The 12,296-nt window shown below is 45.9% G+C and overlaps 1 long non-coding RNA gene across 1 annotated transcript in view; it reads right to left on the reverse strand.

Moving 5' to 3' along the window:
* Positions 1-3,131: 3,131 nt before the first annotated feature.
* Positions 3,132-12,296, reverse strand: part of LOC144141661 (uncharacterized) — a 60,768-nt gene continuing 51,603 nt past the window's right edge. Inside the window, exon 5 of the long non-coding RNA XR_013316667.1 lies at positions 3,132-4,226. This is a non-coding gene — a long non-coding RNA (uncharacterized LOC144141661). The remainder of the gene's footprint in view (positions 4,227-12,296) is intronic.

The following is a 12,296-nucleotide window of genomic DNA, read 5'->3' on the forward strand; positions in this document are numbered from 1 at the left end:
CATGTACCTCGCGTTCCGCCCACAGGGTCATGGGATCGAAACGGGCGCAGGGGTGTGGACGGACAACGCCGTATGGAGGGACAAGGCGAGTGAATGAGATGCAGTCGCATCTAGAAATTCAACTTACTCACCCCTTCTCAGTTTGGTTTTCGTGCCGCCCTATCTACTAACATTGCAACTGCATGCCTAACAGACAAAATTAAATCTTTCATTGATCGCGGCGACATTGCGGCTGCTGTTTTAATAGATATCTCTTAAGCATTTGACACCATTGACCATTAAATTCTTTTCACGAAACGTGAGCGTTCTGGCATTACAGGTCCTGCTCTTACTTTGTTACGCAGCTTTCTTTTAAATAGGCAACAAATAGTTTCAGTTTCCACAGCAACATCAGCCCCGGAAACAGTTAACAGAGGCGTGCCACAAGGCTCGATCTTGGACCCATTGCTCTTTTTAATTTACATTAATGATCTTTCGCGCTGTTTAACCTCTTCACAATGCATACTGTATGCTGACTACACCACCATCTTCAACTCCCACCAAAACATGTCTTCCTTAACCCAAATGCCCCAAGCTGACCTTGTTTCCCTCGAACAATGGTGTGTCCTCAACAAGTTATCTATTAACGTTCTTAAAACTTGCTTTCTGCTTTTTAGTTCCCACCAAAGAAAACTTTCCCCCATCCCTTCCCTCTATATTGCAGGTGATAAAATTGAACTTCGTCGTCGCACTAATTTTCTTGGGGTAATAATTGATTCTAACCTTAAATTTCATGACCACGTAATCTTCATTTCAAAGAAAGTTATGTTCTGTATCAGAGTTTTGATTAGACCTAGACCATACTTCAACTTGCAAACTCTTCTAACTTTGTATAAGCTTTTGTCCACAGTGGCCTAAATTACTGCATTTCTTCCTGCGGTGGTACGTATCATACCCACATCGCACCATTAATAACATTGCAGAAACAAGCGTTACGCATCATTACATTTTCCCTTCGACAAGCTGAATCTTACCCTTTGTTCTACCAGCTCCGTGTTTTGCCCCTACTTCAAGACTATAGCTAGAGCATTGGTAATTTCTTTTTTAACATTTTTTACGATCACTTTGCCTTAGATATTTTCCCTCAACGCATCACTTATATTCTCAATTCAACGCGCTTTGCGTCACGCAAGAATCTGATTAATTGTAGGGTTTAACACGCCGACGCAACGCAGGCGATGAGGCGCGCCGTAGTGGAGGGCTCCGGATTAATTTTGACCACCTGGGGACCTTTAACGTGCGCCGAAATCTCGCACACACGGGCGTTTTTGCTTTTCACCTCCATCAGAAAAGTGGCCGCCGCGGCCGGGAATCGAACCCGCGACCTTGTGCTCAGCAGCGCAACGCCTTAGCCACTGAGCCACCGCGGCGGGTCACGCCAGAATCTGCTACTTCCGTGTATACACACTAACTACGGTAAACATACGATTCAATTCTCCGCCATTTCACTTTGGAATTCACTAAGCCCTGATACTAAATCTTCTATTTCACTTCGCGTTTTTAAATCTAAACTAAAAACTTTCTTTTAAGGCCCTTCCGTTTGATGGAATTGTAACTGTAGTATCATGTATTTTTGTTGATGTGGCATTCATATCCCCATTTTCGAATAGATTGTAGTTGTAATTATTGTTTTTTAGTGTTCCTGCTTCTTAATATTATATTTTTTTCTCTTTGGTTTTTGTATTCATCGCTCTCTGTTTTATACTGACTGCTTATTTGCTGTCATTGTATTCTGTGTTATTTGATGTTTATTCTTTTTTTTAATATTGCAATCATCATGGTAGGTCCCGCCTGCGGTTCTTACCTTAAAACCTCCTAGTGCCTCTGTACCCATTCACTTTTCATGTTCACGCTTGGTCAATAAAATTCAATTAAAAAAAAAGAATAAGGCTTTTTTTGTTGTTGTTTAGGAGCAGCGCGAATTTACGCTGGTCTTGATGAGAGAACGGTAACAATACCCTTGCCCTTGGGGCATTGCCTGCGATTTTAATAGAAATATGAGTAGTCGTTAAGAAATTGCAGGCACAAGCCATAGCCTAGACTACTAACGCAGCTTCCCAAGGCACGAATTCGAGTTTTTTATTTCTTCGAACTCGAACGAATTACTCATTAGAAAATAAACATACTAAATCTGCTCTCCTTCAAACCTGATGTTACAGAACAAACCTGTCAGTTTTGTCTTTTTCATTGCTTCGGAACGCGGTTTATTCATTATAGCCGTGTCGCGCAGCATCTCGCCTCAAGTATTTCACCATGTTGTTCCTCGTGTGTCCGTTGGCTATTTTTTGGGGACGCACCACCAAGAGTTTTCAGATCGAGTGCGTTCACTAGCGCTTCAACACCACCGCATAAACACTACACTGATGCATGCTGGGAAAGTTCCGGCATTGAAAACGGTCTATTGAGATGTAGTTCAAGTTATGACACACCCGACAATTGCTATTAGGTTATCTATGCTTTGAAAGGCAACATTTTTGATATCGGGCCTTTTTTTTGCGAGTGCTAGGGAACCGATATTTTATGCTCTATTTTATATTGGGATATATCGTCGGCCGCTGTCGCCTATATTTTCCCGAAAAAAGCGACAAGTGTGACAAAGAGAAAGATTTCTGTCCTCCTACAAGTCAAGTGCAGAAAGACTTCCTTGCTCACATCTAGAAATTTTGAAACTGTTTTGTTTAGCACTATTTATTGCGCAGTTTTAGAAATTCAAATTCTTAGAGCGCAAATAAAGAAATGTGAACCCTGGTGATTTCGCAGCGGCGACACCTAAAATTTCTCTTAAATTGCAAAACGCCACAGAAATAAAGCACAAATTTACTGAGGGAGTTAGGCGTTTTTTTTTATTTCATTCGTATCATGCATAAGCATACAGGGCATCAATAAGGCAAAACAAAGTACGAGGTGCAGGGCAGTATTAAGTACGAAGACAACAACAATAAATAAATATTTATGAATACACACAAGAAGCAGAATATATTTTAATTATGTATTCAAAAGGTAATTCCACGAATGTCAAACATACATCACGAAAATTGCCGAATAACGGTAAGCAGAAATCTACAGAATTACATTAAGGATGGGAGAATACACTCCGGCAATATGCTTCCCAAGCCAAATAGGATCGTGCTCTTCTAGGGTATTCTTGAGTCAATAATGGTAAGCAATTGCGCTAAACTAGAGATATTCGCGTTCTGGGCCCTTGTATATTTGGGAATAGATGGGACCATAAAATTTGTCCACAACGCTGCTTGGCACCACAGAATCAACTCAAAGATATTACGATCCCATTCACAGTAAACACTAGCTTCAAAATCTGTACAAAAACTAAATAGAAAGTGTACGTACTAAAGCCACAAATAGGTTGCCACTCCTGTGTGGTCATGAGCATATTAGCAATAGCAACAAAAGAAACAAGTTGCTACAAATAAACGGTCATGACCATATTAGAAACAGCTACATATATTTAATGTTCTGAATAAGGACACAACCACAATTTATGAGCAAAATGCAAAGGGTCACGCTCTCCCATCTATGCCTTGCGTGAGGGCACGGCCCGCGAAATTCCAAGGGGCGAGCCTTACCGAAACTTTATATTATTTGTAATTAGTTTACCTGAAAGCTTGACGTTTACAACCAAACACCTTTATTTTACCGGGGCGCAGATGCAATGTGAGTTCACTCCTCATGCATCATCTAATTTAGGAAGTCTTTAGAACTAAGGGCGGTGTTGACAGCTTTCTCAGAACTCTACAAAAGTAAACTGGACATGAAGAATACAATGTGTTCGGAAGTGGGGTAAGGTCATTCACCTCTTCCTTCCCATTACTTGTCGAATCATATTCATGGTTTTCAACAGCGCACTATACGGGTGCACAATAACAGCTTTTTAGGTACCTCTATATGCTCTATCTTACCACAAAAATTACCTTAAGAAACTATATATAAGTTACCCGCGATCAGTGACCAGTTAATTTGGTCATAAACCTAGGAACTCGGACTCTTTGTTGTATAAGTTAAAAACGTTGATGGCAAACCTAGCTTACAAAATCTTTGATACACTTCAAAGTAGGGTTCTTGGGGGCAATAATATTTAAATTGTTTCTCGCATTCCGGGCTTGGTCTCGGAGGTGTGCTGTTGGAACGAACGCGTATTTCACATGACGGGTTACCTTCAGTGTACAGATCTGCAGAGAAGAGCAAATTTATTTTTCACAATAGAGAAAAAAAAACACAATTCTCATGTGACGCATAGTTACAAAAGCGCAGAAAGTTTTATATAAGGAAAGGGTAAATATGTTACGAAATGAACAAAGTCGACACATATGCTTATGTCATGTAGAACTACAGGTGATTGAAAAGTTAAAGTGAGCGCGGGAGCAGATATCCGCAAAATTGAGTGTCATCGCAATATATAAGTAGAAGGGCCGCAAATAGCGAGAATTCGTCTGAATATCTATTTTATTTCGGCCAGAAAACAAACCTGCATCACCTTTGGTACCATACGGTACAACAATTCAGCGAGAGATAATCACTGCGTATAAAGGACCCAGGGTCCTCTTCACAAAAAAATGATTTGTCACGAGTATATTAACATACAAAACCCTAACTACTCATAATAGTTAAATTAGGGTTCATTTACAAATCCATATTACAAGCTGAAGTTAAAATATTTTTTTTCTAGCTCGTTATTTAAAGGAGCCATGAAGAGAAAACACAAGTTTGGTTCATTCAAAAGATTGTCTCGTTAGAATCATACTGACACCACTTTTAACGTAAACTTCGCTCAAATAAGCTACATAATTAGGAAAAACGGGAATGGTCATGCGACCCACCAGCTCATTTCCCGCAACAGAACCTGTGATGTCACATGGGCTAAGCTCTGCGATTGGCGGAGGCTGGCAGAAGCAGACGCAAATTAGGTAGAGCTTACAAACTAGACGAACGAGCGATTTGCGCTTAAATTTAGGGCACATTCTTTACAAAGCAATAGGAATGATGGGACAAACAGTGGAAGTTACGAAAGCACATGTAAACATAGAAGTACTGATGCGTTCTGCTGTTCGTACTGCGCACAGCATGCTTTGGTTTAGCTGCACAGCACTATGGGGCTTGGGGTTGTCTCAGACGACACTGGCCGATTGACGCAAGCAACGGTGTCTTACGTGACCCCATTTGTCGAGCGAGCACTGTTTCAGGGAACGAATATTTTCTCCCAGAACAAAAACAAGCCAGGTTTAAATGCGGGCAAAAACAAACCAAACGCTTGCCACGGTATGGTGGCGCCATCTAGGTTACGGAACGTAAAGAAACGCGGGAACAAACCAACACCGCTACAGGGTGGAGACAACCTTTGAACGGTCCCGTGCCGCCGCAATTGGGCCAACGGGCTCAACGCGTTATTCTTTTCGTTTCCCACGAGACCTAGCAACGCGAAACAGACAATATGATTCAAACTTCTTCAGTAAACCGCGTTGCGGCGATAATTTTAGCGCGGTTTTGACACAATGACTTGCTTCGGCGGCGAGCGAGCAACCGAACGTGGCGGCGCCAGCGTTACGTGTTTCTACCCTGTACGGCGGATGCGTGAATGAAGGTACTCTAGGCTGCAGAGCGGTCGGTTCCCGTGATGTCACTTGGGACCACGAAAACGCACGATTGAGCGGGAAAATCAAAATTTTAACCTAAATTGTTTAATTTCTCAGTGAATAAAGCACCGTTTGTATCCGGACAAGCGCTGGGGGCACTATAAAACACGAAATCTTTCGAATAAAACCAACTTGCATTTTCTCTTCATGGCTCCTTTAACTCGCGTATTAGCTATTGCCATCTTGTGTGTGGCAATACAACAGTAACAAATCTACGCGCAATCCATGCCTTACCGAAAATTGCTTGCGGTGTAACTCAGACATGCCTGGGTGTGCGTAGCGAGAGGCACGGTTAATGTTATTCTTTAGTTTGTTTCTCTGTACGGTCACGGTTACGGCGCTTCTCAAGGAGTGCGGCTCGTTCATCCTACGTCTCCTCGACTCTCTGCCTCCTATTGGTTTCGTTCCCATGACCAAGCCTGGCTTCTTTCAGTCTCTCTGATTCACTTTGCATATCTGATGACGAATCCCACCGAGCCGCCCCTTCTATACATACGCCTCGAGCGCTGGCTGTAGGGGCACCACTGAAATCCGCCTAGCGGCTCGTTTCGAAAGTAGCCGCGGGAGATTCGGGCCCGCTCGCCATTGACGCCGCTGCTTTTGCGGCAGGTTCACGGTTGAGATTTACCGTTTGTATGGGTTCGAAATACATATTTATGTGGAGCAGTCACTATTTGCAAATATGGTGTATTTACGAGAGTGATAAGTGTTTCTGACGCTGTCTTGGGGCCGTATTCTGGGTCCCATCCTCCGCTTTATTTGCTCCCTCCACTCGGCTGAGGAGAATATGAATGATTATTTGATTTTTATTTCTTGGCCAAACCAAGGGGAGGTTGAGACTAAAGGCGAACGTGACCTTACAGAGGCCTCAGCCACCCGATAGGGACTAGGGAAATCGATTTCAAGGATCTCCCCTGGAGGCTCGAGTTGCGGAAGGACTCAGAATACAAGGGTTAGGCGATACGTTTGGGCTGTGTAAGCGCCAGGTGTACGTCAAAGGCCGGAGTCACGAAACCGGAGTCACGAAAGGCCGGAGTCACGAAACTTGGTCGTGCGTGCCTTGATTCGCAATGGCTAGCCTAGATCGCGTCAGTGGACTGCATACAATTTTTGTTTTAATATGGCGCGATTGTCCCCTGCACTGCATTATTGTTTTCTCCGTTTTAGATGCGAGGCTGAGAGCATCTCTTGTCGGCAGCCCTGTCCTTCCTGCGTGCGTCCGTCATTGTTGTTGTTGTCCGCACCGCTGCGCCCCTCCTCCTCTCGCCGTGATATCGCGCCCTCTCCCCCAACATCTGTGGCGCGCGCAATGCGGTGCGCTCTCTCACTCCGCCGGTGGGCGGCGCTGCGCGCGGCGCAAGCGCGCTGTGCGCATGTGAAGCGCCATCTCTCTCCGCGGTCTCCTCTCCTTCGGGTGGCGCTGCGCATATAAGCGGAGTGCCGCGCTCCGGCCGGTCTCTCAGGCGACGGTCGTCCGCGCTACGCTTGCTTTCTCTCTCTCTCTCTCTCTCTCGCATTACCCGACGATTGCTCACGCAATTCGAGTAATCGACCCAACGGAAACGCACAATGGAACCCCCTTCAGCGTCGCATCACACCAGGGTTCCCGCGAGGGGAGGTGGGCGTAATTTTTTTTAATGATTTGGGCTTCCCAGCCCTGCAAAGCATTAGTTTGAAGTTTTTTGCTCATCCGTCACGATAACCCGACTTTATGGGCGCAATTGTTGTTTGGATTTCCCGACCCCGCATTAGGCGACGCTTTTTCGCGATCCCGAGAAAGTCGTGTAATCGGGGTGGTACTGTATGAGGATTGATCCGTTTCCTGTGTTAGACTTAGTTGTCCGAAATGTACTAAGTAGAATAAATGAGCATCACTGTACTTGCTTATTTAACCACCACTTTCATTGAATCATCCGCATATTACACATGGTTGTGCACAATTTTCATGTCAGTCGCTCATTAACGTTGTATGGCGTTGCGGTGTTAGCCTTGAAAGATACGCCTTCACTGTATCCACCATAGGTGATCTAAATGCATTATAAGTATGGTTGTGCTATATTTTCAGAGTTCCGCATCCCGAATGAAGGTAAGAAGGAGGCGCAACACCTCTCTACAGTGTATTCAATTTCCGCTGTGAAGGCAATGTGTGTGATGAGGTACCGGTGGACGACGACGAAGAGGACACCGAGCGCGCAGCTGCCGACAGAGCGTGCAGAAAATCGAATCAGGCCGGCGATTAGTGGACACCTGTGACGTGCTGGGCTTGAGAGCGCGGCCCTGGGATCGTGTTCAGGTTAAAACCTGGGTCGCAACCGCTGCTGTGTCCGAGAGCCGTCCGCTGCTGATCCTGACAACCCGTGGGCTGGTAGTGCCTGGAGCGGGTGAAGCGCTGAGCGAGAGAGCGCGAGTCCGCGTCCACCGGGAGGTAGAACCCTCGGCTAGAACCCGCTGCTTTGCCATCGAGCCGTGACCCATATGCGAGGTCGCCGATGCCTAAATGATGTTTTATGCCTAGATGCGAAGTGGCGTAGAGCCGGTCGTCGAGACAGCCGCGCCGTGACGTCTCCGTCGACCCGGACGCGTCGTGACTTCGACACCCCGAGGGGCTGCGGACAAACCTCTGTAGGACATTTCCTTTTCTTTATCGCGAATGTTTTTTATGTTGGCCTGTTACGTCTCTTAACGCTTCTAACTTTAGTTTCGTGTCTTGTTTACTGCCGCTATCTCCCTTGCCTTCTCGACAATCATGCATAAACCTACTCTTACTCGCGCACGCACTGTCCATTGACTTTAACAATCTTGAGCCCATTCATTACAAAGTGGTCGAGCATGCTGTGGGGGGTGCCAACTTTCTCGCGACACGGAACAGTGATTTCCGCTTGGCAGCGTGCTATGGGCAGCACATTACGCAATGTTAGACATTTCCTACTGCCATAAATAAGCCGCACCCCTGCGATTCAAGAAGCCGAACTTTAATCGACAATATATAGGTTTCATTGAACACATTCCAGTGCCGTGTAGCAAAGTTGCCTCCGCTCTAAATTGTCGCTCTGTGGGACAATGTAGATGACGTTGGTGCTTAGGCGGAGAACTGAAATGGGGGCTAACTGCCTGTGAGAAGTTGATCAACAAATGATGCCAGGAAATGTTACAGTAGGTGCAAATGATAGCGGATTTTGTGCGTTCTCATTAGCTACTTTTTGCCGCTGCTTGTGCCAAATTTCTTCCGTAGCGTTCCAATGCTCGCAAAGGAGTGGTGCTGCTTTCTAATACGTTAGATTAACGACTCACGGTGGCTTGTGTGCCCTAACGTTTTGCAAAGGCGCCGTGATGGCAACACGCGGCCTTTTTCTAAGATAGCCTTGTGATACAATCATGCTACCCAAAAAAACTTCCGCATCTCCAACGACGTACTTCACTGCACTAGCCTCTTGGTTTTAATACACGCAGTAATACGAGAAACTTTGTAGGCGGTCCCGATGAAGTATTTCAAGGTGCAAACACATAAATTACTTATTTGCTTTCATAGGGCGGTTTCACATCGCTCTCGAGTGAGGAACCTAATGCTTACAGTGCAGACTCCACGAGACCATGGTGGCAGTAATATCCGCTTTTATCTGGCCAATCGGGGCACACAAATTCTCATTGTATTGCTAGCAGTGCCAACATAAAGCTGTCCTGCTTACTGCTCTTCCTGGAGCAGTATCCCCTTTTATGCACAATTAGTGTGGGTAAACTGCCAGAGGCCACCAAGCGGAGTGTAGAAAACAAGCTCTCCCGTATGACCTCGTTGCTGCTGCCTAAGTAGCTGCAACTCTTGTCCTCCAGTTTTCGTGTGTACGTGTTCAGGCACGCATGCGTGTAACCCAACGCATCAGTCACGGGAAGCTGTAGAGAATCCCACTTATAATAACGGCTTAGTGCTGCTTAAGCCTGAATGACAGATAATTCGCCGAATTAAGACCGGCTATTCTGCCGACATTTTTAACAAGAGGATTCAGGTGAAAGAGTTTTAACCACTGCCCGGGAACAATACAGTCTGCTGTCAAGGGTCAACCTACGTCAACCTACGCTTGTCAACCTACGCTTCCGTAGGTTGACAGCGTCAACCTACGGAAGCGTAGGTGAGTGACTTGACGGATGGCTCACGTGCGCAAATTGAGACAAGGGGACCGTCGCTGGTTCAAGGGCCAAAACCAAGGCATGGCTAATCGGCTGAAAGCTGCAGCTGAGCAGGGGTGGAGACGTTTTTATGGCTCTAGTACTCCGTTAACTCATCACTGGTGCTCCGGTAACAAATGCAGATATCGTCAGCGTAAATAAATGTGTGCTTGCCAATTTTTGGTTCTTCAGGGTGGTCCAGAGATACACATCCAAAATCATAGGAAACAAAACGCTACCTTGGGGTACACCCGGGAAACAGCATTACCTTCGCTTAGCCCCCTCCCCAATAAAACTATTCAGCTCAGTTTGACTGGTCTGACGCTAACGCAGGCCAGCGCTGTTCCTCCGGCGCCCAGAGCACCTCGCAGCGACGCATTCTAGACCTAAAGAGGCTGGACCTAACTTCTTCCAGTAATCACCAGCATCCCCCATGGTTCTATTGCCTGCTGACTGCTGGAGGTTTGGGATACCCGGTCGTTTTCTTGCTACTATAGCAAACGAATTCAGATCGGCTATCATACGTTTTCATTTCTCGAAGTTAACCGAAATCACGTAAATCAACCTGTGTAATTCGGTGACAACGTCAACCTAAAATGACTCTTTTGCTTGCAATAATCCGTGTGTGAGCGCCAATTACACAGAATTATGAACTGCAACTTCGTCCCCAATTTTCAAGGCTATGAAAGGTCGTTGAAACGCTCGTTGAACATGTTAAAACTACTACAGCAGCACATTAAATTTCTGTGCATGAGATAGGCCAAATAGAGTGAGGTGCACGGATGATGCTGTCAAATACCAGAACAGCGGACATTCATCCCTCTTTCGGTATTTTTTCTTTTAGATGCGGAGCATCTCATGCTCGGGGCTGTCTCCCTACCTCCCTTGTCGTCCGCCGTCCGCACTCTACTGAGCATGCGCGTCTCTTCAGCCCCGTCAGCGTTTGGGCTGACTTCAGCGCAGTCCACTAGAAAAAGCCATAGTCAGGCGGCGCCCGGTTTTGATCCCACGACTCTCTGGCCGCAACGGGAGGTACGTGGCGCTCTTCCCACTGTGCTACAAACTGAGACGGGAGCATGTGCTACGAACGCGCCTTAAGTCCTTCACTCATTCAAACTACCTACGTCAAGAAGCTACTGATACAACGAAGGCACGCGACGAACTGAAAACTAATAGGAACTTCCGTCGACCCCATGACTGCTTCGCATTACTACTCAGGGTTCCCCTACGGGAAGATGGTGTAAGTTTCTTTTTGTGAGCCCCACACGTAGCGAGAGTCCATGCGCAAGCCTGGATAAGTATCTGAGAGTAGGCTCCTGCCCTAATAGCTTTTATTTTATTTGAGCACATAAACCTCACCCTTTTGTTCGAATTCGCTCCGGTTTTTATGTGGTCTTTCCTCACTCAAATGCTTAAGTTTCTAATTTACAGCTCTGTGTATCGGGCGCACTAGCCCACCTCACGCCAGCTTCCTGGCCGCCTCAGACCTGAGCACGAGCACTCGACATTTTCTTGGTATTTCGTATGTGTATGGACGACGCAAGCAAGAGCTTAAACAGGCCAGTTGTTAATAGTACCGATAACTTGAATAGCTTTGATTCATTCAATTGTTTCTGCAAATTACCTTGAAGATGTCGCCGGCTATGACGGGTAGTTCTTTTCAAGATTGGTACTGCTTGACGGGCAATTCTCACTTTCCTGTAGAGGGAGGCGATGCGGTTACAGATATGTCCGCTCCCCATGTCGATTTGCGTGGTGCGACATTTTATCTGCATGTGACCACCACTAACGGTCATATCAATTGTTTTTGTGGACGGAGACGACTGAAAAAACATGGGTGCCGTCATTCGCAACACGCAGGCTCAAAACTTGATGACGTCGACAAGTTTTTCAACGCTAACATGTGTCCTTTGGTGCACCGCAGACAGATAATTCCCGGGGCTGCACAACGATTGCAAAACTGTTGTAAGACCAATCTGATAGCGATTCTTTTCTGGGACACGTAAAGTGTTCTGAAGCTGAGATATTTTTCTGAGTTCGATAATTTTCGCAACTACGGCCGCTACGTGCGAGCAAAGATCTATCCTGCAACGGTCGAATAAGGCTTTGGCGCCGGAGATATAAGGTTACACTTCCGTTCGGAATTGTATGAAGACTCAGAATTTTATGACCCACTTAGCCAAATCTTGATCCGAAGCCCTTGCTGACGGCGTGGCTTGCAACAATTCCGGATTGAAGATTAGATGGAAGAGAGGAAATGTCACCTAGCCGAAATATTATATTATCACAGCTCTATTGTAAGTGAGAGGAGGTGGTTTTTGCAGGCTCAAAAATAGACGAGCCATTTGGGGGAACATCTCGCGGGCCAAAGAAAAGTATTGGAAAAAGTTTAGCGCCCTCACACATTACGAAGAACGGTGTCCACCGACGCTGGGCGCAGTCCAAGGC

The sequence above is a fragment of the Haemaphysalis longicornis genome, unplaced genomic scaffold, assembly GCF_048455015.1.
Source record: "Haemaphysalis longicornis isolate Haplotype H1 unplaced genomic scaffold, Haemaphysalis longicornis Haplotype H1 scaffold_6, whole genome shotgun sequence".
NCBI classification, from domain to species: Eukaryota; Metazoa; Arthropoda; class Arachnida; order Ixodida; family Ixodidae; genus Haemaphysalis; species Haemaphysalis longicornis.